Source organism: Podarcis muralis, chromosome 3 (assembly GCF_964188315.1).
Source record: "Podarcis muralis chromosome 3, rPodMur119.hap1.1, whole genome shotgun sequence".
NCBI classification, from domain to species: Eukaryota; Metazoa; Chordata; class Lepidosauria; order Squamata; family Lacertidae; genus Podarcis; species Podarcis muralis.
This window is the reverse complement of record NC_135657.1, coordinates 87947987-87975628: the sequence shown is the minus strand read 5'-3', so window position 1 is coordinate 87975628 and position 27642 is coordinate 87947987. Positions and strand designations below refer to the sequence as shown.

Genomic DNA, 27642 nt, shown 5'->3' with positions numbered 1-27642 from the left:
TGGGTTCAGTTATCCACAAAGGACATAATCTGATAAAGCCTCTCCTCTTCCAAAGAGGGGAGGTGTTGTGGGCGGGACATGATTTCTGTGTCATGCAGGGGCCGTTATGGCCCCTGCCCACTCACCTGGCTGGTGCACCACGCCCACAGGTAAGCGCCCAACCGGGCGGCTTGGAGGGGGCATGGTTTGCAGTTTAACTTACTGCTGCGCCAGCCATTCTGCCTCATTTTCCGCCTTCCCAGGCAGGGAACTCATCTCTCTCGCATACACACACACTACACTTTATAGTGAGGTACTATGATTCCATGGAGGGTACTAGATAATGGGCTGCAGTTGGGTGTGGGAAACCTGAGTTTAAACTCCTGGTTTGACCTTGGATTTGTTAGGTGCTCTTAGGCAATTCCCTGTATCTCAACTATCACTTTATAAACTGCAGATAAGAGCCACCTTTCTCATAGCATTGTTGAGTTTGGCATATCCTAAGGGTTGCTTGTCCAACACAAAACCTGGTACATATGTCTGCACTGTGAATTAAAAATCAAAGGACACAAGAAGAGCCCATTTGGATCAGGCCAAGCACCCATCTAGTCCTGCACTCTGTTCTCTCAGTGGCCAACCAGATGCCCACAACAAGCAGGACAAGGGCCCAATAGCATTCTCCCTTTACGGCAGGTGTGGAGAACCTTTGTCCTTCCAGATGTTCCTGAACTGCAGCTTCCACCGTCCGTGGCCATTGGCTGGGGCTGATGAGAGCTGTAATTTTGCAACGTCTGGAGAACAACAGTTCCCCATGCCTGCTTTAGGCCTTCTGCTTGTGGAGAAAATTATGGGACTGTCTTTCCATATCCCTCTTTCCTCTTCTCCCTAGCAAAATAATATATTTGAAAAAAATGAATATAAAACTTCAGATTAACCAAAGTGTGCACCTTTATATAAAGACCCAGAACTGTGTATCTTTTAAAATACCTGCCATTTTTCATTAAGGTCTCATATGTTATATAAAATTGCTTCTGGATTACATTTCCACTGTCAGAGAAGGTATTTCTCTGAATACCAGTTGCTAGGAAATGGCAGGTGAGGAAAGCGCTGGTGAGTTCTGGTTCTGCTTTGTGGGTTTCCCACTGGTATCTGCTTCGCAACTGTGAGAACAGAGTCCTCCTGTCCCCTCATTCCATCCTTGGAATGGGCTGGGGAACTAAACAAGCCTGGAGCTTCCATTGGTCCCAATGGGAGGAGAAACCCTTATTTGAATGAAAGCCTCCGAAAGGGGGAGAAGCAAAACAGGAAACGGCACTCCCTTCCAAACTGTTGCCCGGCGAATGCAAGCCTAGGAGCACTGGTGGACAAAGGTGGGAGCGGGGGGGGGGGGCGGTTCACCCTGGGTGACATCCTGGGGGGTGACATCGCTGCTGCCCCCGCCCTGGAACATGTGCCACCTCACCTGGGACATGTCCCACGCCCCCCTGGGACATGCGCCATCCATGCCCCTGGATGTATGCCACTCCCAGTGCTGGAGCAAGTAGCCCCGCCGCTGCCTAAGACAACTTTGGATTTGATTCTCCCTCCCCTCACTGAGTAGAATTGTTCTGCCTGGCACAGAAGTGAGTTTGGGCTACAACACTCCCCCATTTCTTAAACGTGTATGTGAGAAACAACAGCTCTTTGATTCCCAAGCGCCTGTCTACTTTCCTTCTGCAAGTAGACTGGGTACGTTGAAAAATCCCCAGAGCAGTTTTACCAATATTCCTGATGGATTTCTTTTTATTAGGCTTCCTCAGCTAGTTTTTCCCCACACTGCATCTTAAACAACATCAACATGCACACACTCGGTTAGAGCATCTTTCCCCTCCTGCAGTTTATAAGCAGCATGGGTAGGAGACGAACTTAAGCAGCACATGGGAGATAAAGGAACTGGATTCCCCAGCTTGCTTCTCTGTGGTGATTAGCTCTCATAAACACCAAGTCAGCCATCACATACAACTGTTACATTTTTCAGATGCTGAACCCTCCACCAAAGGTGGTACCTAATTATTATTATTTAATTAAAAACAAACCTAGCAGCGACATACAAAATATTTTATTTGCTTTTTTTTTTACTATTTATTAAAATGTGTGCCCCACTTTTCAAAATAAGACGAGTGTGCTGGATCAGGCCAATCACCCATTTAGTACGGTATCCTGTTTAGTACGGAATCCTGAAAGCAAAATTTGAGAGTAGCAGCACTATCCACTTGTGATCTCAAGTGACTGGCATTCAGTCAGAGGCATGCTGTCTTCAGCAGTGGAAGGGGAACATGGCAATCTTCAAAGTGGTCCACAACACTTTTGAATTAATGTGACAAACTTCTATATTTGAACAGCACACTTGATTATGAGGAATTCTAGTTCATCAGTACCACCCAGTCACCAAAAACCTGGAAGTAGATGTGTCTCTTTCAAGCCATTATAAATGTTAGAAAAGGTAAAGGTAAAGGTACCCCTGCCCGTACGGGCCAGTCTTGACAGACTCTAGGGTTGTGCGCTCATCTCACTCTATAGGCCGGGAGCCAGCGCTGTCCGCAGACACTTCCGGGTCACGTGGCCAGCGTGACAAGCTGCATCTGGCAAGCCAGCGCAGCACACGGAAACGCCGTTTACCTTCCCGCTGGTAAGCGGTCCCTATTTATCTACTTGTACCCGGAGGTGCTTTCGAACTGCTAGGTTGGCAGGCGCTGGGACCGAGCGACGGGAGCGCACCCCGCCGTGGGGATTCGAACTGCCGACCATGCGATCGGCAAGTCCTAGGCGCTGAGGTTTTACCCACAGCGCCACCCGCGTCCCTTAATGTTCACCTTTCTAAATGTTAGAAAGGTGTTCCCAAATATTGGAGAACATATTGAGAACAGTAGGATGTTGTTCCAAAGGTCAGGAGGTTGCAACCCTCAGGTCCCTTCGCCCATGTTGTTATTCAGAGCCAGGGCTTTTTCCCCCAGCAGGAATTTGGGGGAACTCAGTTCCGGCACCTTTTGGGTGGGTGCCATTGCCATTCTATGAGAACAAGGGAGGCGTTCATGGTGAGTTCCAGTACCTCTTTTTCTAGAAAAATAGCACTGTTCAGAATTGTTTTCCTGTAGAGCTAAAAGAAAGAAAATGTGAAAGTTCTGGCCCTGTGACTCCCTCTACAAGTTGTATGACTTGTATTATATCTGAACAAGAAAATGCCAAATTATTTGCAAGGATGGCAATGTGTATTATGTTCTCAGGAGCACCCTGAAGGTGGAGCAAGCCGTTGGTTCTGGGTATGCAGTCACATAGGGCCACTTGCAGATTGATAGAAGTCAAGTCCCTTCTCAAGGAAGAAGTGGCTTAGGGTGAAGGAGCCAGGCCAGAACTGGAGGCTTTGTAACAGGAATGCAGAACCTTTAGCCCTCCAGATGTTGCTGAACTACAACTCCCATCAGCCCCAGGAAGCACTTGGTAATTGAATTGTCTTTCAGGAACATTGGTTGGACAAAAGATTCCCACATATGTTTTATAGGATGAGGTATAGGATGAGTACCGCCCTCTGGTCTGGTGGTACTGAAGCACCACAGAGAACAGACTGTCACCTCCCTCCTTTCACAATCATGGTGATGCAGAAAGTACAGCAACTACATCAGGTTGCCAGAATCACAGATCTCTGGTATTCAAAGGGATCCACTGTTTCCTTGAAAGCTTGCCTCATGTTGTCTTCTAGCTCCTTTTGTAAGTGGAAAACAACAACAACAACAACAACAACAACAACAACAACAACAACAAGACCCCACATCCCACAAGGATTAGAGCCCTTGTATTCTCATGGGAGCTTGTATTTATCACTTTTGATGGACATCACCGATCACTAGGAAGGTACACTTGCCAGTGGCATGATAATGAGAGGCTTTTGTAGCCTAACAAAAGTCAGTACCTTTCAATTTACTCCAGTCGCGTACAGCTCATGGCTTTTGATGTCTGTAAGCCACAGTAGACCTGCCTTTAATCTCTACACATGTAGCTTTAGCAGCAGTTCTTAGGGGAACATAAATTGAAAGAGGAGGAATGCAACACAGAGGAGGGGGAAATATTCAGTTCGTGATTTACAGGGTCTCTGGAGCCCAAAAGCACTAAACAGGTTGTTTTACATGGAGAAACAGACCATGGAAGTGACTACCCCATTAAAGGGAGATTCAAGATAAGAATTACAACATGGGCAGAAACCTGGTTTCAGTGTAGTAAAATGATACCATCAGGATGTTACAGAATGAAAAGCAATCACTTTCAATTATTATTGCACATGTCAGCCCAGTAAACTAACTCAGCTGGTATTTTAAGTAGCAATTCACAAGCATCTGCAGGCTAAACTATTTTGTGCATGGACAGAAATTCAATGTGTATAGGCACCCTGAGAAAGGGGAATCTATTTGCGTTTCAGTAGTAAATAAATGTTGGGGGCTAAGTATATTCTCAATAGGAATGAACAAATTTGTCCATTTTGGTTTCCTTCCGTTTCTCTTCTTTCCCCCCCTAATCTTAGGCTCATTCCCCCCCCCCTTCAAATAAAGCAAGAAACTTGTCAGCGCTTTAGTGTGCATTCCTCCTCCTAATACAACACATTTTGGTATGCAGTGTTGCCTAATATACATACTTTTGCAGTCAATTTCCCCAAATATATTGCATTTGTGTGTGTTATTTTCAATTACATAGTCATTTTTATGCATGCTTTCCTTCCATATGCCCTTTTTTTGTACACATTTTGGGTGGGGTGCAAAATTTGGAGAAGTGTGAATTTTGAATGATAGCTGGTCTCAGTGCACGTGTTGTTTTTGGGAAATGCAAATTAGGTCCATTCACATTAAAATGAGAACTGAACTGAATTTCTTCCCCATGCATGGGGAAGAATGTGAACACCTTCCCCTTCTGCATGTGAACACCTTCCCCTTCAACACATGTGGAGGAATTCCCTGAAACTAGACATAGGAATTTATTATAATTATATCTCAACCTTCCTCAGGAATTCTGGGTGGCATGGGCAATGTTATCCCATTTTTCCTAATAACAACATTGTAGTGTTGGGTAGGCCAAAAATTTAGTATCTGCTAGATCATGTGAACAGGACCATAGCCCAGTGGTAAAACATCTTTTGTTTGCCAAAGGTTGCAGGTTCAATCCTCGGTGTCTCCAGGTATGGCTGAAAAAATACTTCTGTCTAAGACCCTAGAGAGCCTTAGCCAGTCAGTGTGTGCAGTACTGAGTTAGATGATCCAATATTATGACTCATTATAAGGCCACTTCCTATACCAGGAAGAGCCATACCTGATGTATGATATGCCCCACTTGTTTGCTGGTAGACAAAGGATTAAGGAGAGTTTGGTGTACCAACTCCAAATTCTCCCAATCCTTTCTGAAACTAATGTCTGAATATTAAATTTCGGTGTTATAGTTTAACATCTGGAGATATTTAATATCAACATGTCATATATTACTTTGAAATCTGACAGCTTTTGATAGCAGAGATGAGATCATATTTGGTGTTTGCCAGCTGTTGGATCTCTGACAGCATTTGACAGTGGACAGCTATGGCATTTGACATTTGATACAATATCAAACAGTATGCGATTAATGCATGATAGTATTTGAGAGCTGACTTCCGATATTTCGCCCTGTGAATATTTGCTCTTCTATAAATATTTGATTCGCTACGTGCTTGCTCTCAGTGTCTTAAACCACATTTTTAAACAGTCAATATCAGAGGGCAGTATGTGCTTTCTCAAAACAAAGGTGCCAGAGTTTAAGCTTTCTTGAAAAACACTCTTGTTGACTGCAAGTCCTGACTCCTAAATCTCAGGTGCATGAAGGTGGCTGCACTGTGGCAGAAATGTACACTGAACATGTCTGGGGGTCACACTCTTTATTATTGAAGCAGATACTCCATGACTGAGCAGGTGGCTTTCAAAGACGGGCTAGAATTCAGTGCTAGTCCTACTCAGAGTAGACCCATTGAAGTTAGTGGAGATGACTAAGATAGATTCATACATTTCAATGGGTGTATTCTGAGTGGGATTCAGTTGCATTCTGCCCAGGTTTGGAAGATGCCCCCTAATGATCTTAGACTCAAAAAAATCATGAAGTGCTCTGTATAGTTGCATATTTCAAATATAAACTGATCTGAAAGTTCTTGGTCATTTATTTAACACATCAGAAAATTAAGTGACTTTACTCCTCACCTATCATGTGTGCTGGCTCTGTCGGGGCGGGGTGCACATAAAATCCAACATGCACGCAGGCTGAGGTTTTGCAGTCCATCTCCAGGGGTGGGGATTGGTAATTGAGTGTGCAATTTTGGCCTACACACATTGGGTTCTATATGCATAGGGTGCATTTACAGGAGTCATCCCTGCAGGGGGAGCTAGCTGTGTACCAGGTGAATGAGATGGCTGATACATGCTGGCATCTGGGTATGGATTCCTGGTGATTTTGTGGACCACCATGGAGAGGAGGCGCTCATTTGCATCACCTAACCCTATTCCATGTCCTATATTTAGTAGTGATACGACATTATCAGGACTCTATCAGGAAACTCAGGGTAATAAAAGCAATTAATTTATTGAGAAACAGCCACCAGACTGTATTGTAATGTTTAGAAGCCTACTGCTTGTTTTTCTAGGAGTTATGAGATATCAGAATCCACCTAGGGTTTTATTCAGGTTATTTTAAAACCGCACCCCAGACAATCTGAGTGATTAAACAAGAACAAAACTTGTCTACGTAACAGCCCATGGCTTGTTGGAAGCAAAATAAACCAAGCTCAGAATTGCACCTAAGCTGCTAAGCTGAGCCGTGGCTTGGATTTAGGAATCTGGCAGCTTCAGGACCAGGAGGTGGGGGGAACAGTCACAATTTTTGCTCTGGGTACCTACACACTTGCTCATTCTCACTAAGTCTCACTAATCCACTAAGTTGGATTTAGGAATCTGGCAGCTTCAGGACCAGGAGGTGGGGGGAACAGTCACAATTTTTGCTCTGGGTACCTACACACTTGCTCATTCTCACTAAGTTGACTTAGCATTACATGCAAACCAGGCCAATGAATAAAACATACAATCAATAAATTACAAAAAAGCAATTATAATAGAATTGGAAAATAGTAATTTATTTACGTTAATGACACATCTCTAGGAAATTACCCTGTAGGGAGCCCAGATTGCTGCCTCGCCAAATTCTTGATATTGCACCTGAAGTCAGTCAAAAATCCAAATAATTACTGCAATAGAAAATGACTAAAGAAACAGAGATATGGGATGCCTTGTCTTTAAAGTATGTCTGCCAAAAGGTTGTCCCAAACTGGACGGTTTGGGAGATGCTGTCACAGAATCCATTTCCAAACAATTAACAAGTTTTGCCGGTGAGAGTCAATACTTCACCCACAATGCTGATTTGTATATGTAGCAATGTATTAAAAAGCTAACGCTAATGACACAAACTTATGCCTGTGAATGCTCTGAATGCTTTTAGCATGTTTAATATACTAAGAGTGAAATGTCTTGATGTAAGGACAGAATATGACAGTTGATTGGTGCTGAGACAGTAGGAGAACTGCCTTATGGCTGGATGACATATGAGGCGATAAGGAGAGACATTGACTCGGATAAAACAAGGACAGTTTGAAACAGAATGGGCCTACTGTGATTAGGCTGGTGGACTTGAAATTCATTATAAAGCAGAATCAGTTATGTGAGAGCTGGGAGACCTTTTTGTGTGTGTGTGCAAACATTCTCATCACTTTAGCCGTCTTGATTTCTTACCATTCATCACTGTCTCCCTGTCCAGTTTCATAAAGGATTTCTTGCTCTTTCTTGACACCTTACACTCCTCGCAACTTACTGTAATCTTGTAGAGGACAAATTTGTTCTAAGGACGAGTGAATGGTAAAAGCAAGCTGTGTTTGCCGTTTTCACCTCTTTGACTTAAACGAGACTAATGCCTTTAAAGCTTATTGTATAAAGGTATCATAGCCTATTTCTCGCTGAGGTGGTAAAGCTATGTCTGGGCTTGGATAACTCATCCATCCCCCACCAAATTTCCTGCACATAGAAGGCTAGCATTTCAAGAAGAAGGACTTGTCTAGCTTTCTCTTTAACATGCTCATTTTCTGTGTGCCGCTCCCTTTCCCAAAGCATAATAATCAAAGAGCTTACCTGTATGTCCTCTTGTTCTGTTTAGAGTGCTATGGCTCTGACATAAGTAGGGATGGGTGAATCTATCAGTTTTTCTCAGTTTACCATTTTGCTAGTCTTAAATTCAGTACTCTATATCACTTTGCATTAAAGAAAAATCCTCATGAAAATTCTTCAGCGTTTGTGTGCAATTCCCCCCCATATACATGTGTTTGAATGTAATTCTTTGTAATATACCCATTTTTGCAAAGCAATTTCCCCTAATATAAGACATTTCTGTATTATTATTTTTTAATATCTGCATTTTAAGGTACACTGTACCAAAGTATATGCATTTTGTACACATTGCTTGGTTGGGGAACTACACAGCAAAATCTGTAGATGTGTGAATGTTGAAGGATGGCTGGATTGTTTCAAAAGTGATAATTTGGTAGGTTCATCTTTAATCGCAAACTGGATTGAATTTCTTCTCCAACCTAAGATGCAGTTTGCCACCTCAATGAGAACTAAGCATTACTTTTGACATGTCTTCTTAACAGACACGCTTAATAGACACCATGATGTTGTCCTGTAAAAAAACGAATAGGGTGAATGGTAGCAACTATTTCCATGAACAACTGAGAGGGAGGTGAAGAGAATCCCTCTATCCAAGTTATAGCAGGTGATGTGAGGGCTTCTCTTGCAATTTTAACACTGCACACAAATATTGGGCAGGGTGGGGTTTGCTTTAAATCAGGCATGGGGCACCTGCAACTCTGCATATGTTGTTGGAGCCCCAGCTAGCATGGTCATGGCCAAAGAGGAAGGAAATTGTAATCCAGTAACATGTGGAGGATCACAACTTCCCCCACCCTGATTTAAACTGATTTCTGTGTGGAGAAAGTTTACACCACCAGTGCCCATTCCACAAACCATATTGCACCAGCGTTCTGCCATCTGTGATGGCTTTCAGTTTGTTTCTGGGTCCAATTCAAAGTGTTGGTATTAACCTTAAAAGTTCTAAATGTCTCTAGCCAGTGGCCACTAGTCAGCTTCTTCCCATGTATGCTTAGGTGCACTGTAGGATCATTTTCTAAGGCCCTTCTACGGCTGCCTCTGCCAAATGTGGAAAGGACCTTTTCAGTGGTGGTGCACCTTTGTGGAATTCCCTCCCCAGAGAGACTTGCCTGGTTCCTCCATTGCGATCTTTTGGATTATAGGACCACCACCCCAGCTTTCAAAGCTAAGAGTATTCCAGTGCTTTTTAAAGGCTTTGCACTGACGTAATTTCCTTGTATTTTGGATTTGTGCTTTTGTTGGTTTTGTTGTGTTTAGACTTCATGTTTCTACTGGTAATTGTCCATTAGAATAGCTCAGCTGATAGAACGTGAGACTGATAGAGCGTGAGAGCCAGTGTGGTGTAGTGGTTAAGAGCGGTAGACTCGTAATCTGGTGAACTGGGTTCGCGTCTCTACTCCTCCACATGCAGCTGCTGGGTGACCTTGGGCTAGTCACACTTCTCTGAAGTCTCTCAGCCCCACTCACCTCACAGAGTGTTTGTTGTTGGGGAGGAAGGGAAAGGAGAATGTTAGCCGCTTTTAGACTCCTTCGGGTAGTGATAAAGTGGAATATCAATTCCAAACTCCTCCTCCTCCTCCTCCTCTTCTTCTCCTCTTAATCTCATGGTTGTGGCTTCAAGCCCCACATTGCCAGGCAAAAGATTTCTGCATTGCAATGGATTGGACTAGATCACTCTCGTGGTCCCTTCCAACTCTATAATTCTATCAGTCTGGGAACCTTAGTTATTGGGTGGCATATGAACATTTTAAATAAATAAATTAAAGAGTGTGCATGCGCGTGGTTGTGGATCAGTTCCATGCATGAAATTGTATATCAATTTAATTGACAGGGAGGTAAATGGGATTGAAAATTGTGCGTCAAAGACATGAGATTACAAAATGGGATTAAAAAATATCGTTCAAAAGTTGAACAAATGGAAAGGAGCATCAAAGATGGTCCTTGCCCAGGGAAGCATGTGGTCCACAATGACCTTGAGAGGGTGTTTCAGCACAGTAGTTCCTTGTGTACTTGGGATCTCTGACGTGCCAATGGAGTCTGCTGCTTCCAAGCACAGCCCCATTCATGTATACCTATCCTTTGCATGCACAGATGTGCTCACTCTGTTGAAATTAATAGGATAGCTCATGCTTATAAGACCTAATTAAGCTGTTCATGGGGCTCTGGTTTAGGATGTGTGCATAAGAGAGAAGGGGGGGGGAAAGAAAAAACACATTGGCTTTAAAAACTCAATTTGGTAATGAGCGGAGTCTGTTTGAATTAACTGTTTCTGAAACACTCAATTAAGTGAATGCAAGTAGTATTGCTTTCTGTACATGCAATTACATTTGACACTTTCACAGAAATTGCATTATTTTATTTAGGTAGAGAATTGTGTTAGAAACACTTCAGTTACATTCTTAGGAATTTTAAAAGAACGCAATGAGCGAATAAGGAATTCATCTAAGGACATTTCTTGAATAATGAATTTTATTGTAATTGCCCACTGTTTCGTTCTTGATTTGCAAGCTGCACGACTGTTTGGCTTCAAACATGCAAATTCAATGTTATCTTGTTCCAGTAAACAGATTGCTGTGATGATATACAGTAGTAGTTAAGCTATCTGCTTTGTTTACCAATTTCATTGCATGCTTCATTGCCTCTCTCTTGCAGCATATGATGGAGGAGGCTCAGATATGCAGCCTATAGCACTTAGAAGTACTCTATTGGCCTGGATCCAAAGAGCCCCATGCCAGTGCCTTCTGGCACTTCCATTTTGTGCTTCTAACTGGAGCCACTCCTATTGCTTTGGTTACATAAGAACATAGGAAGCTGCTGAGTCAGACCATTGGTCCATCAAGCTCAATATTGTCTACAGTGGCTTTCAGGCAGGGGACATTCTAAGCCCTACCTGGAGATGGTGGGGATGGAACTCTGGGACCTCTGGCATGCAAGGTGGATTCCCTTCCATTGAGCTTTTCAGGGTATTCTACAGGCTTTTGCATAAAGTGAGTGATGGTGACAGTCTCAAGTTACATTTGAATTCTTCCCATTATTTAATAAAGGTATTTAGATGATCTATTAAGTGGCATGTTGGCCCCTTTTATAAATCCACTGGGAGCTACTGCAATTTTCTTATTGGTGGCCCCATCTAAATCCACCTCATTCTTCTCACATTCAAAGATGCCATGGCAAAGGGCGGCATCCGGTGCCCTCGTTCAGTTGGTGCAAGGGTTTACGCTTGCACAAGCGAACTTCCTTTCCCTGTGCATATCCCACGCTTCCCTCACATTGGCTTCAAAGTATCAGAACAGATTTAAGGGTGCGCGGGCAGAAGAGAGGGGCAGAATGCTCCGTTGTTGAAGCAGAAATTCTTGAGCGGTTGGCACATTCATGTAGAACTATAGGCAACTCCCCGTTTGTGCAGGGGTTGCGTTGTGGATCACTGCCCGTATCAGTGCTCACATATAGACCTGTTCCATCCCTGACCCCATTTCCACCCCCTTGGGGGGAGTGAGAATGTGTTTTAAATGTATGGTATATATGTACCCTAGGGATGTTTTAGAGGTTCATTTTTGTGAAGGTGAAGTTTTGTTCCCTACCTCACCCCCCCCCCCCAATTATATCTTCTTGTTCAGATATTGGGCATACGTGGTCATTTCCAATTTTCGATGAATAAATAAAAATGGCTGGTTAATTTGAAGCTTTTATGCAATTCCCTAAATCTGTCTCTCTTACAAATTGCGGCAAGTTTTTGCAATCCTGACTGCTACAGCTGGGGTGCAGGGGAGGGGGGTTATTTTTTTTATTGAATCTATGTTACATAGTGCTAAAGGATGTGATGTGAGGGAAGGGTTGCCTGGTAGCAGTTTCTGAAAACGCTGATTATTTTGTTTGCTCATTTATTTTAATTTGGTTGGTAATCGCTTTGAATTGGGCGCACACTGAGAGTTGCTCTTGCAGCCTCCAGGAAGGCATTTATCTCTCTGTCAGCAAGTAGTTTAGTAAGGAGCCTGCTTTCAGACCAGAAGACCAAAGCACATGGTGACCTCTCAGCCAGTGCCTAGTTCCCAGCTTCCAAAATGGCTTTCTGTCATAGAAGTATAGAGTTGGAAGGGGCCATGAGGACCATCTAGTCTAACCCCCTGCAGTACAGAAATCTTTCATCCAATGTGAGGATCGAAACCCATGACCCTGATATTAAGAGTCTAATGCTCTATTGACTGGGCAGTTGACAGCAAAATAAATTAAAATACATTTTCCTACAGTATTTTGGGTATCTGTCTAGGTAACTTTAAAGGGGAGAGGGCACCTCTTGGGCTAGATTTGATTCATGGACCTCCAGCTGTTGTTCCCAAATCAGTGTAATGTAGCATTTATAGATATACTCCATCTTAGACAATGTCTCTCACAGGGCTAGCTTTAGGTGTGATAATAGCCTGGCAAAATGCTTTCTATGGGTCCCCTCAAGCACCACCACCATCATGCTCTGTGACAGGCACCTGTGACTATTCTAATTATCTAATTATTCTAATAATGGCCCAATGTAACATCCTTCCAGGGCACACTGTGGGGAGTTTAAAATGGTGGCAGTCCAGCTGCCCACCACTCCATTCTGAGTCTCAGAGATAGGTATAAGAGCCCAGAAAAGGCATCTGCCTAGGTAGGCTTTGCCTGGTGCTTAGGCCCTGACTGTTTCTTAAGGAGACCAGGTGCTAAAATGGGGACTTGTTGCTTGAAGAACAAAAACCCTTTGTATCCGTGAAGCTGCCTCCTCCTTGTCTTCCTGTAACATGGCAACGGTGTTGCTGAGGGATGCTTTGCGGCTCACAGGCATAATGCGAATTCTCCCCCCTACAGAGCCAATAGCAATTACAGTTGCTCTTTGTATTGAAAAGGACATTCAATATGGTAACTGCACTGCTCTCCGAATGTCCTTTGGCGATTGACCTTTGAGATGTGGTGTCCATAAATTGGTTAGGATCCTGCTGGGATTTTAAGAGGATTTGTCACTTTGTAATCAATGGAAGCAAGCACTTTCACTCGGTATGATAGGATGAGCTTTTTATCAGTCTAATTCCAACATTACCTTTAAAACAACTGCCCTGCTGTTAATTTTAGATCCTCCACCTACCAAGTTTGTCCCCTTAGGTTTTTAAAAAATATTTTTGCACTACCTTTAAACCTTGGGGTGGCCCCGTTTTGGCTACAATCCGAGTGGCACTCACTGCCTGAGCTTGTGACTGAAAAAACAAACAAACATGTTTGTAGCACCATAGAGTAGATTGCTCACTAACTGGTTGCAGTGGATGGGGGAGAACTCTGATTCAAGTTGCATTTAAAGGCAAACCTACCTGCTCTGCACTTTCTGAAACAATATGCAAACTCAAATGGCTTGAAACGTCATCCTTGAATCTTCATACTTCTCCAGATGTTGCAGAGCAGTTATGCAGCCACGTTATGTATATAAATGCATATACCAGAGTGATGCATGTATATATTGGTGAAAATGCATTATATAGGGGAAATTGCTTTGCAAAAATGTCTATATTAGGCAAAACTGAATACAAAATGTGTTTATTAGGGGAAATTCACACTAAAATGTGGATGATGTTTCATTAGGATATTTTTCACACACCTTCCCAAAAATCTGCAAACCCAGATTCCCCCATTCCTAGCTGTAGCTGACCTGGGTGTTCAGGTTCTGGTTGCCTGGTCTTTTGCCTAGCAATTTTTCTGGTCAAAACTTCTCATAGCCTGAAAGTTTCCAGTTTTACTCTCTCCCTTTCTCAGGAAAGAAAATAAAATAGTTTTATTCTATGTGTCTCATTTTCTCATCCTCTCTCAATAAATGTCTGGGCTTTATTTACTTTGCCAAGATCCGGCCACCCTCCATCGGAAGTGGGTGTGAAATCTGCACATGAATGAAACAAGGGCAAGAACCTTGTTTATATTGTTATCCATGTGGAAGGTGAGCTTTGAGTCTTTGTTTGCTGCCTAAGCAATCAGTCATCAGTAAAACCAAGAGCGACCATGTGTTACTGGTCTTAGAGGAGGGAAATCTTTACCTACACCATGGTATTATGAGCTGCATAATCTGTAACTCTCTTCTTGGGCAATGTAATTACAACTGTGAAATGTTCCAAACAAAATCCTCTTGTCATGGCATCCTCTTTGCACCCTCTACCTCCCCCCCCCCCTTTTAGTAAAAGAACCAACAAAATCACATGAAGACCAATGACCTATGGAATCTTTGTGGTGGTTTTGACACCTGTGGCAGCTGTCTCCTTTGCCTTCAGGAAGTCATATATATCAGAACAGTATAAATAGCTGTAGGGGGAGATGCAGCCTGAACTACAAAAGACTAGTTGAGCCAGGGAACGGAGCAGTTTCCAGAAATAGCTAATCCCTTGTCGCGAAAGTAATGTGCGAGGCAGAGGACATATACTTCATCTGGAGAAAGAGAGTGAGCCGTAAATGCAGAGATGAGTTGGAACAGCTCTATCTAGGACAAAAATTACCACAATCTGTAACAATGAAAACATGGACAAAAACGGACAGGGTGTTATATATAATTTTGTAACAGAACACAGTAGCAACTTGATCATGACCAATGCAGCTGACTTGTAGAGCACAAAGGTAGCACTAAGGATCGGGGGAGGGGGGAATGGTGATAAGAATGTAAGATAATGAACAGTACCCATGTCTAAGTAAAACCAAGGGTTAAGGACAAAGGAGCCAGTCAGATTATCTGTCTACAGAGCAATGGTCAAATGCCTTGAGAGTGTTGAAAGAAAAGGGTTGTGTCATGAGCCCTGGAGCATTGTTGGGGCTGTGCTTGGGTTGGCAGACATTGATACAGGAGGTGGAAAAGGAAGAATCGGAGGGAGTTACGGGAACCTAAGTTCTTAAATCTTAAAAAGCAGAGACATCACCTTGCCAACAAAGGTCCGTATAGTTAAAGCCATGGTTTTCCCATTAGTGATGTATGGAAGTGAAAGCTGGACCATAAAGAAGGCTGATCACCGAAGAATTGATGCTTTTGAATTATGGTGCTGGAGGAGACTCTTGAGTGTCCCATGGAGTGCAAGAAGATCAAACGCATCCATTCTTAAGGAAATTAGCCCTGAGTGCTCACTGGAAGGACAGATTGTGAAGCTGAGGCTCCAATACTTTGGCCACCTCATGAGAAGAGAAGACTCCCTGGAAAAGACCCTGATGTTGGGAAAGATGGAGGACACAAGGAGATGGGGATGACAGAGGACGAGATGGTTGGACAGTGTCCTCGAAGCTACAAACATGAGTCTGACCAAACTGCAGGAGGCAGTGGAAGACAGGAGGGCCTGGCGTGCTCTGGTCCATGGGGTCACGAAGAGTCGGACACGACTAAACGACTAAACAACAACAACAACAAAGTTGGAGGAGCGGGGAATTCTCCCTTTTCACACTAACTTCAGCTGCTTTGGAAGGAGGAGAAGGGACAATGGCTCTCTTCTCCAATATTCTGCAGAGTGGAGAGCCTCGGTGGAGGCTGGAGAGAGTTTTGTTCAGCCAATGGGGCCAGGGAGGCTGACTGGCAGTGGCAGGGAGGTAGTGTGCTGGTCCCGGGGGTAAGGTACCGTGGGTGTAGCAGAGTCCACACGAAGAGGGGCGAGGTCCGATGCAGAGAGCCGGGCGGGGAACAGGAACGCTGGAACAGAAGGCTGAGCAGGGAACAGGAACACCGGATGGTCGGGAACAGGAGGCCGAGCAGGGAACAGGAGTACCGGATAGTCAGGAACAGGAAGCCGAGCAGGGAACAGGAGTACCGGATAGTCAGGAACAGGAGGCCGAGCAGGGATCAGGAACACAGGAAGGTCCGAAGCCAACAACGACGTTGCTCCCGCAACCTGGGGCCGGGCTGACTGGGCTTTTATCCTCTTCTAAGGCCAGGGGCGGTCCCGGCCCCCAGGAGCCCCGCCTCCTCTGGCCTTAAGGCGAGCACTCCTCCTGGGGGCAACCAGTTCCCTTCGCCTCTCTGCCCTAAGCCTCTGCAGATCAGGAGAGGCCGAAGGGTTACTGGGCCCTGGAGGAGGCTCACCTGTGGCCACTGAGTCATCAAGCCCCTCTGGGGCCAGAAGGGCTTCACCTGGGGCCAGCTCCTGATGCACTGCCACAGGTGCAGGCTCTTCAGCATCTAGGCCTTGCCCCAGTTCAGCCGGCCCTGGAGGCGGGGACTCCTGTGCAGGCTGGGATTCCTCTGTTTCATCCTCCGAATCGGAATCCCAGGCCATCACAGGTAGGTAGCAATGACTGAACAGGAGGGTGTAGCCTTGTTGCCTAGAATGAAGGTCTACCTTCGTGAATAGAAGAAGACCCACCCACCTGGTCAGAGGTTTGCACCTGCAGTCTTGACATTCCCAAGAGAGTCTTGCAAACGAGCATGCCACACTTCATATTTAAAAGCTGGTGGGAGAGGTGGGGAAACTTGTTGGGACGTCTTCATGGCTTCCATCTAGTTCTCAACTTCTTGCCCTGCTCTTGAACTCCTGAACATTGAGTCTGCTGCCATGACTGTGCTATTACTTGCCTGAATAAAGATCACTTCCTTACTTACAAGTAGGAGCCTCTGTCTGCATGTGTTGGGTGGGAGACAGGACAGGTTGCTCTTCTCCGCCTGCAGTAATGGCTACCAGAGACTTTTGACCTCTTTGATATTTTTTTCCCTGATAGAAGACGACAGCTGTAAACTGAACAGTTAAAAAACAATCACAATGTTAAAGCACGGCTAGACTGACATCCTTCATTGTAGGGCAAAGAGAGTAAGACGGCAGTAAATGCTGGGATTTTAAAAATCGTGTACGGCAGCCAGTTGGCTTTCCTTCCTGTGACCTGCCAGTCATTGCACGGAACTGGCTGGGGATTTGGAGCATTTGGCAACAAATGAATGGGGAAATTGGCTGGATTCCTTCCTCAAAAAGTGACAGCTGTTTTCAAGCAGCCCCACAGGTTAGACATGCCACTAAATCTGGAACTCCACCACAATTTTCCATATCATAGGCAATTAGCAGTTTATTAAAATATCACTGACCACCCCCATTTGAACTTTCTGGAGGTTCCTATAGCTTCTTCTGAGACTACTTATTTCCCTGACAGCATATGTACCTGATCATGCATTTGTATTCCATATACTTGTTGCTTTGCCATCAGTGCACATCGCGCCTTACATTGTAACCAAATTCATTGTGTGTGTGTGTGTGTGAATTGCTATTCACAACTCTTCCAAATGCGTGTGCCTTCATTTTTTCACATACTGTTTATGACCATCTCACCTTTCTGCCATGCATTCTTGCCACTGGAGCAGAGGCAACCCGAGACCTTCTAGTGATATCTTTGGGCCCCTGGGTGCCAAGGCACCAGACCAGCCACTAGTGAACAAAATGACAAGGAGGAGCATCAGCCTTGATGATGCAACGTAACCCATGAATGATGGTCATCACCGAAGCAGTGTGAACGAGCAGCTGGGGTTGGTCCAGGAGAGCATGCTCTTAAACTCCATTTGTTACTAAGCCAGAACACAGGAAACCTCACAGAAGCTGCTACACCTTCCCAGACTATTTCAACATACGGGCATGTTTACATACACACGGAGTCAATGGAAACATACCCAGAACCACCACCAGCTGGAAAATGTTAAAACCCAGAGTCTCCAGTGAACACTGTTGATTATAAGATCATGAACCACAGAGTTATTAAGGAGGGGTGTGTCATAGTGCATAAGACAATCTGCTATGATAGCTGAAGGTTGTTTGTCTGAGTGACAACAATGAGAATTGCTTCAAAAAGACACCCTCAACATACCATATGATATACTAGTATATCCCTCAACACCTTTCCATGACAGCAGCATAGGAAACTAACTTTTACTATTTGTCTGTTTTGACAGTGGTTCTCTAAGGTCTTAGACAGATTTTTCACATCACCTATTATCTGATCCTTTTAACTGGAGATGCTGCGAGGGATTAAACATGGAACCTTCTGCATGAATGTATATACTGAGCTATGGGTCTTCCATGATCTGCTTCAACATAAATACTAATGCAAATGTTACTAGGCAGTGAGTTCTTTGTTGCGCAACTAGATTGGCCTTATGTCCCCAAAAGTTAGTGGAAAAACAGCTTAGGAATATTTCCCTAAGAAATAGATCAAGATGTGGGCAAGTTGGTTGATAGGCATCTCTTTGAATTAGCTTAATGGAATGAACAGTAGCTGTTTGCTAGTTAGAGCCAGTGGCTGCAACAATGCAAATATATGTGGGAAGAAGGAAGTGACTGGTTTACAAGATGTTGTGCTCACAAAAACAGTCAACTTTGTATTGGACAACCTTGCTGTGATCCCCGCCCCCTGTATTGTTCCTAGTGGAAACAAAATAGTGGGACTTTCTCCCAGGAGAAACATTGCAGGTTTCCCCAAACATATACTGTTATTTCCCTCACCCTCTGAACTTTTTGATGGGAGCCCTCATTCCTGAAATGGTGAATTGCTTCAACTATCCAACTTCTGAACTGAAAACATTATGTAGAAAGGTTCTGTGTGTCTGTTTCTGGAATTCTATGAATCCCTCATTTTATGTTATTTTGTCATGTTAGGTGAAAAGGGGTTTGTGGTTGTGTGTGTCTTGTGGAAAGACAGAGGACAACATGTTTGTAGACACAGACTTAGCAGCCTGACTTCAAATCCCACTTAGCTTTAGACTTCCTGACAGGCCTTGGGCAAATTACTCTCCCAGGCTCAGTTCCACATGTGTTCAATTGAAACTTCAAGCATATTGCTTTGAGGGTACATTGGAGAGGCGTGTAAAGGACCTTGCGTCTCATATACCACGAATAACAGTTGAGTAACTTTGTGCCCATTGCCTTTGATTCCGACTGATCTTTAACTTTGGTTCTCTCCTGCCTGTTCTTTTGAACATTCTCTTCCTCCCTTAGGTAGTCGCTGCAAAATATTTGTGGGAAGCCTTTTACACAGCACCACATAACTCAGCTTGAGTGCCCTGGCTATACACAAACAATCTGCAAAAACAGACTGTAAAATGTACACCGAAAATAATGACCCAAGCAAGCAAAGAGACACTACACTCATAAATAAAAGACGAATTCAGACACCCTCCAAAGATATATTGCAGGGTTTCCTGGTGAAATGAACATCTGCAGGTGTCTCTTGGATTAACTGCCATTCTTTTCAACATGGCATGGTTAGTGACTGCTGTTTATTCTGTTGGCCAGGTATATGGCACAGGCATCCAGCTAAAAAGAAAAGAAAGATTGTTTTCTTTCTTTCTTTTTACTGTTTGCATCAGGGAGGTGAATGATCAGGCAGTATTTCTGCCTGAGGTGTTGGCCCTTCTGTTACACCATAACACAAGCACCATAGAAATGGAGCCTATGAAAGGGTCTTGCAACAAGAGTTATCATTGCTGATCCTTCCTGTGTTGGGTGGATTGCTGGTTAACAGCCCAGGGTGGAGGGTTAATGCTTCATCACTAATTGTTAGGCTGCTACTGGCTGGGGATCCCTCTTTGCTTTTGAATTAGATACCCCTGACAGCTTGGAGAAGGTGAAGTCATGGAAGAAGGGAACTGAACATTTTAAGCTGGAGTTAGAGGGAAGCAAGGGGTGCAGCCTAGAGAATTGCACCTTGGGACCTGCCTTGTCAGAGTGCCTGTTTGGTTATAGCAGAGTTGGGGAACCTCAGGCTCCTGGGAGTTGAATGCAGCTCCCAGGTCTCTTCCTAAGTCAGTGGTGGCCAAACTTGGCCCTCCAGCTGTTTTTGGACTACAGTTCCCATCATCCCTGACCAGTGGTCCTGTTAGCTAGGGATGATGGGAGTTGTAGTCCAAAAACAGCTGGAGGGCCCAATTTGGCCACCACTGTGATTCTCTCCTCTTCAGGCCACACCCCGTCCTGTAGGATAATACTTATTGCTCATTAGGATAAAGATTGGGGATACAGGAACATTTGACCTTCTTATAGATGGAATGTGGTCTACTGTACAGAGGTCCACCCATTGTTCCCTTGCTCCACCCATCGCTTGTTCCATCTGTTATAATTTTTTTGACTCTGGTCCCATTCATTTTGCCTTTGTCTCTAGCTGGTATAGAGCCCATATAGAAGGGTGGGATTCCCCCACCCCCGCTTACAGTATTGCACAGTTGCATTAAGTCTCTAGTGCCCCCAAAGCTGGCAGTGCTGCTGTCCCTAGAACCCAGGACAGTGGAGAGTAGGGTATCCAAGTTTTTAAAAAATGGACAAGGGCTTCTGCATCCTTGATGGAGAGGGCAGCACTCCTGCACCTTTAATAGTTAGAAAAAGAAGGGATTTCAGTAGGTATGGCTTGTTATGAAGGTGGTGGTGGGGATTCCACCCCCCCCCCCAGCACCTGAGATGCCTTGGGCCACCCCTGCAACTGCTTGCCACAAATACCCCGCTTCAGTGCTAAAACAACACAGGAAGCGCCTATGTCCTACATGAGCCCTTTGACTGAAATTGTAGAACTTTTGCCCTCTTTTATGTAGAACGGTGTGCTCCTCAGAACTACTTCTTTTTATTTGTTTGACCTTCCTAATGAGAACAAGTTGATACAGCTATGGTTAATGAGCCAATTATTCTTTTTCTTCAGAATAGCATCCATGAAAGCATTCCACCACCACCCCTCAAGTTTACGGTGGGAATCAATTAAAACCTATCCTATTATTTATATTTTATTACTGTTTGCATTTGGTAAGCCTTCCTCAATGAGATAATTAATTGGTCAAGAATAAAACTGCCCCTGAAGCCCATAGAGATTCCTGAACAGGCAATTCCAGCTTTGCAGTTAATTTCACAAACTTAATTTCCTGAGGATGACTAGACCTGGCTTGTTGCTCTCGTTGCAACAGAAGGGAGCAAAATCTCATGAAATTACATTCTGCAGTGGATTCAAAGTTGAACCTAAGATAACCAATGACTCCAGAGCTATTATCTCCAGTACCGGAGGCAGCAGCTCAGGGTGGGACATCTCCTTTGCACACAGAAGGTCCTATCTTTGGTCCATGGGATCTCCAGGAGGACCAAGAGAGGCTCCTGTCTTGCCTTTTGAATATCTATTTGCCAAACAACTATTAAAGGCACGGGAGCACAATTCATGACCAAGGGTCGTAATGCTAATGGTATCTGGCTATAGCATTGGGGAGTTTTAAAATAAATACTGTATTAGAATAAAAGTAGGTGAAGCTTGTTCTTTTATCAAAATATGTTCTATGTTGCCATCAGGGTTTTTTTGTGTTTATATTTTTTACAAATGTGAAGGCGTTTTAGTTACCCTGTAGAATATTTCAAAAGGCCACTTAAAGCCAAACTCAGTGTTACACTGTGAGTGGAGCTGATGTTAACAACATTGCAATAGTGTATGTGTTTAATGATGAAAGCTGGAAGTTTGAGAGGAGAAACAATAGCAGTTGGGGCATGCAGGTGTGTTGTTTAACCCTTTCTTCTCTGACCACCCCCCCCTTTCAGAATCATGCTTTCACCTGCTTTCCAGTCCTTGAAAAACCAGCGGTACAAATTAAAAGCAACCAACAGAAATGGAACAGAGTCCACAGGGCCACTCATCGGCCATAGGAAGTTTCTTCTGGACAGGGTAGGATGCTGCATCTTCTTTGGAGAGCCCCAGAGACAAGGACTGCTCCAACTCGCAATATCAGCAAGGTGGAGCAATTGCTCATTGGCACAGGTGTTTCCAATTCAGATGCTGAGAGCATGTGGAGCAGTGATCACAGTGCAGAAGTTTCAGGCTACATCCACACAATGTATTCAAAGCACTATTATAATAGCACTTTAACAATTATGGCATCCTCCCAAAAAAACCAGGAACCCTAATTTGTTAAGGGTGTTGAGAGTTGTTAAGAGATCCCCTATTCCCCTCACATACTTACAATTAGCAGAGGGGGTTTAACAATCAATCCCTCTTCCTAGGGAACTCTGTGAATTGTAGCTCTGTGTCTCAACAACTCCCAGCACCCTTAACAAGCTACACTTCCCAGGATTCTTTGGGGTATGAGTGTGTGTAATATTTATGGTGCAGGTGTGGCCTAAGCAGTGGTTGGGCTTGTATGGGGAGAAGCTGAACTCAGCTGCTAATGTATACTGACCTAGTCCATGTGGCACAAGGACTTTTGAATGGACTGTGAGTGCTCTGCTGATTTCATTGCCTCAAGTAGCCCCATGTTTCCTCTGGCCAGCTCTGTGCTATAAGGTGGATGGATAGTCCTTAGTCGGCCTCTAGTGGGCCTCATAATAGGGCTTCTCTAACAGGGCTAGTAAAGAGGTGTGGTTGCTTCTGGCAGCAGGTTCTTGAGAGTGAGCAACAATTGTAAATTAATAAAAGAAAAGAGTGAGCAGCAACTGCAGCAAGATGTTGGAATACAGAGCTACGTGTGTCACATTGCGTGCCTGAAGTAGCCTATGTCCTCAGGTGTGGTAGTGGATGCTGTTTCCCCCTCCGCCCTCTGGTCTCGAAGCAAGATTCAGTCAGCTTCTATGCGTGGAATGGGAGATGCCACCTTGTCCCTTACCTCAGACTGCGAAATGTCGTGGGTTGGCTCTGGACTCGGGCTTTGGGGTAAGTAGTTGGTATGAAACTTTAGGCAGCTACACTTCCTGCACCTTCCTGCTGTGTTCCTAGTTTATAAGTGCATAGAAGAAAGCCCTCAGGCACCTTGTGAATCTAAGTTTCATTTTAGGTTTGTTTTGGGTTTGCTGTTTTGACATTGTGAGGTACAGAGTAATCTGTGTTTGCATGTAAAAGCACTCCACGTTGCTTGATGCTGGAGACCTTTGGAGCTCTTGCTTTTCTCCAACTTCCCTAAAAATGCACGAAAATGGATTTTGTTTTTTTTAAGGGTTGCTATGCCAGATGTAGTGCTTTTGTAGCCAGCCTAACAGCTTGGATGGAAGTGCATTATCTTCCACCGCCAAACGCAAGAGGCAAACATTGTGGAGCAATTTTCAGTCTCTTCTGGAAGTGATGTGAAGGCAATCCTTTTAGGGTTTTATTCCCCAGTGCTTGCAATGAACAATTGAAGCTGCACTATTACTTGAATCCTCTGTGAAATTGGAGAAGCAAATTAGCTGTGAAAAATGCAAGAATTTCCGAAATACGAGGGACTAATGTGACAACTGAGTATTATGGCATAATTGAATTAGTTCTGTGGTACGGATTTTAAATAAGGGTAACAGAATAGAGCAGGGCTTTTGTTCCCAAATGAAAGAATGGATTTAACATTCTGGGGCTCAAGAGCCGCAGTTCAGAGTAAGAGAAAGTAAGTGTCAGAGGGCTTTTTGCCACCTAAGTGTGAATATTTGTCAAAGCTAAAGGCTTGCAGTAAAATACTCTGGTATAAACTAGAGAAGTCTTTTGAGGTGGCTCTAATTTATTTATGGATGCACCACACAGGCTGTTTATTATCAGCTCTGTTTCCTCAAATGCTTGTTGTTTTTAATGAATGCAAACGAGAGCCATTGATTGTACAGTCTCCTTTTTGACTCCCGTAGTCCTAGCCCCAAACTGTGTACTCCTTGGATGTAATGTGTGAACAGCTCTGTTTTCCCATCATGCCCATTAGGGATGGGAAGGTCAACCTATTTCTGTTCTCTGGGTCAGTTCTTTGTGTGCTCAGTGATCCTAGTTTCTCCATTTTAAACATGCATGCGCGCGCACACACAAAATTTGCATATAAATTGAACCAATTTTGTGTGCCCCCCAAAAAACACACACACACACCATCCAACTGTATTCCTAATTTTGATCAGGATACAGAACAGGAGATGGCAAATTTTCTATGTGCATGGTTCCTGCTCTCGTTTCCTTTCTTTAATGGAGGAACGTTCAGTTACGTGAGCTCTCATTGGTAGTCTTTAGTGATTCAGTTGAGAAACAAGTTTATGCTGTCGTCTTCTCTTTGTGAGAGCTATGCCTAACAGTGCAATTCTAGAAAAAAATAATCTGGGAGGTTTTTAGCTCCCCCCCCCCTGCCCACTTTGCCAAAAAAAACCCTAAAATGAAACTTCTTTTATGACAAAGAATTTATGACACTATATGTGCCTATCAGACAAAATGAGTTATCAAAGGAAGTATGCCAAGCATGAAATCCATATCCCACTATTCTGTGATTTGCTGTAGACACAGTGGTTCAGCTCTCCTGACCACAGAGGCTACCTCCTTCACTTCAGTGAAAGAAGCTTGTGCTTTCCTTTGTAATCACAGAATGAATCCTCCCATTTACTGAGGCGAATGGGATATCTAAATGATTTAGGGAAGCGTACATGGGAGTCTCTGGGTGGCTATATCTTTTCCCTACCCCCTCTTTCCATATTTGTATGGCTGAGAAGTTGCTGGATTATTCCAATTGTTTGAGATTGTCCAGCTGAGCCAACTTCAGTCCTTCTCCAAATAGCTCAGGCTGCAGCAGTCTTAACTATACTATTTACTCAGAAGTAAATCCTATTAAGTGGAGCTTACTCCCAGGTAACTGGGGTTAGGTCTGCAGTTTTAGTGTGACTCATGTGGTGCAATAATACTACCCGCCAATCTGTGATTTTAAGATTACCTAGCACTCCATCATGGATAAGCAAAGAAGTCACATCAAGGTTACTGATTAAGCCTGCCTAGAAGAGGGGAAAATCTAGTGGCAATTTCCATCCAAGATAACCATCTTCCTCTGTCCCAGGAGGCGCCTACCATCCTCCCTAGCACCCCCATGGCTCTAATTGACTAGAAACGGTCAAATTCTAACTTGGGTCCTAAACTCTTAAAAATGGGCTGTAGCCATGCAGTTCTTTGTCCCTTATGAACCTCTCAACCTGCAACTGATACCTGAACCTGCCTTCACCAGAGGTGACCTTGGAGAGTAAGTTTGCTTGGATTAAGTGTAGGGTTAGGGTTTGTCCAACCAATATTCTGCTAGTGTTTTATTTCAGTTTTGAGCTGCATACTTACTATTCCCTCATATTTTGCCTGTATTCCTTTTGAATGAACCACTTAATTGGATTTCTGGGCTGTCCGGGTTGTCAAAGGGCCTGGGAAAAGGACAGGGTGAAGCTGCCAAGCTGGAGACTTGGCATTCATCCGGATCTTCCCCTACTCCCAAGGAGACCACCATAAGACAGTGGGAATCCTGCACCCTTGTCTCTAGGATGGGTGGTGGCAGCAGAGACAAAGAACCTGGACAGGTTCCCCAAAGATATTAACCTGCTGCGTTGTCGTTTCCTGTAATGATAAAACTACCAAGGTTTGTCCTGTCCTAAATACTGTAAATCCCTGGTTCATTTATTGTTACTACCATGACTATCACATTTTGCCATTGAAACTTTCAGTTCAGTTTCTGTATTCTTTCCCTTTCTTCCCTTGAGTGAAGAACTGCACATTTTACAAACGTGACTTATCACTCCTTTTGGACTCCTTCGTTCAAAACAAGAATAATGTTTTCCTGCTGTGCAACTGTTCAAGCATAAGGGTACTTAGCTCAACAGGGAGCCATTTGCAGCTCAAGAACCTTCCACACAGAGCTGTTTCAGATGTACTGCTGTTGTGCAGGAACAGGATGTGAACATTCCATGTGCTTCCTGTTCCACCACAATGTTGTTGCATGTCTCAGGGCCTGCAGCGGATGCTGAAGGTGCTTTCATGTTCGGGAGATGCAAATGCTATATTTCAAACATGACATTCTGGAACGGGAAGCATGAGGATCTTGATATCAGTCACAGTTAAGCTTCTATTTTAAAATTTCATGACCAGAAAAGACATTAAGTACCTATCTTTCTTCTAGCACAGTTTCCAGATCTGAAATAGAAAGTCTTCCAGTTTGGATCCAGTTTGGATCCAGTCTGAATTCAAATAAAGAGCCATATTAAGGATGCTGATGTTAGAATAAGATTTTTTTAAATGATACCCATCTTCATAATTTCACCACATCTCTGACTGCAACCCTTCCAACAGCTTGGGGACTTTGTACCTATTATTGGCGTTAATCTCACTGAGTACCAACTATGGACTATTTTTGAAATCTGTTTATTTATTTTTGACTATTTAAAATTTATTTTTTTCTGATATACCAGCATTTTCACCTTCCAGGTGCTACCTCATTGAGCTGGTGGAATTTCTTCCCCTACACCCTGATTTCTTCCCAAACCACCCTGCAACTGACAATCTTTTCCATGTTATCTTTTGTTAATGTATAGTATGTCTTTGAATCAGACTCGTCTACCACACCCAAAACCTTCAAAGGTGTGAGAACCCTAACAGTTTCCTCAAAAATTTCTTTGTTAGAAATAAAATAGATAGGATGGATATTAAACCATTTGACTTGAATGTTGGCTAGTAAGTCTCCCAGTTGTTCTTTTCATAAGTGGATATAAAAGTCCCTAAACTGGTATAGTTACTCACCTCCCTTACCAGTCCTTTATTCATCTGCACTGTTGAAGGAGGGATAATTTAATATAGGCATCAAAGGGAACCTACTTGGGATTCATTTAGATTGTCATGCTTTCTGCCTTATCTTCTGTTGTTTATGTATGAACACACCACAAGATTAATTGTTAATTGTAAATTGTGTGTTTTCTTGATGAGGTCTGGGAGCCCGCTCAGAGTACAAACTAAGCTTCATCAGCCAGGCCACACCTCCGCTGGCCTCCTGGGTCACAGCTGTTTCTCTTAAAGGGGGCTTGTGTACAGTATTTAGTTGATAATGTATACATTACACTTTCCATACCATAAATGTGCATCTTGTGAATGCAACACAAACTATTGCAGACATATGAGAGCTTGTTGGAAGGCTGCACCAGCAGAGGGACATCCTTTGATTCTGACAGTTCCATCTCCACCCAAAGCTGGTCTTGCCACTGAATTTATTGGTGCAACTGAACCCTGTCAAGTAGACCCCTCTTGGACCAGATTTGTACATTGCTTGCAGGCAAATATCGTATTTTTTGCTCTATAAGACTCACTTTTTCCCTCCTAAAAAGTAAGGGGAAATGTGTGTGCGTCTTATGGAGCGAATGCAGGCTGCGCAGCTATCCCAGGAGCCAGAGCAGCAAGAGGGATTGCTGCTTTCGCTGCGCAGCGATCCCTCTTGTTGTTCTGACTTCTGAAATTCAGAATATTTTTTTTCTTGTTTTCCTCCTCCAAAAACTAGGTGCATCTTAAGGTCTGGTGCGTCTTATAGAGCGAAAAATACGGTAAGTATTTACTACCACTCAAGTAGGAAAATTTTTTCTGCCAAACAACCTACAGGGGTGCGTGAGAGGTGCTTTTCCCCTCCCATATTTTCAACACTTAACATAGCTTACTGTGGAAGGGCAATGCAGGATTTATATCTGAAGGAGAGGAAGCATCATTTTTGTCTATTTCTCCTTGTATGCCT

General features: G+C 43.8%; 1 long non-coding RNA gene across 2 annotated transcripts in view; it reads left to right on the top strand.

Annotated features, from left to right (window-relative positions):
• LOC114593847 (uncharacterized) overlaps nucleotides 1-27642 on the top strand; it is a 196991-nt gene that overhangs the window by 49121 nt on the left and 120228 nt on the right. Inside the window, exons 6-7 of one of the 2 annotated variants that reach the window (XR_013392348.1) lie at nucleotides 21740-21863; nucleotides 22698-22844. This is a non-coding gene — a long non-coding RNA (uncharacterized LOC114593847). The remainder of the gene's footprint in view (nucleotides 1-21739; nucleotides 21864-22697; nucleotides 22845-27642) is intronic. The other variant, XR_013392349.1, reaches the window with a different exon arrangement.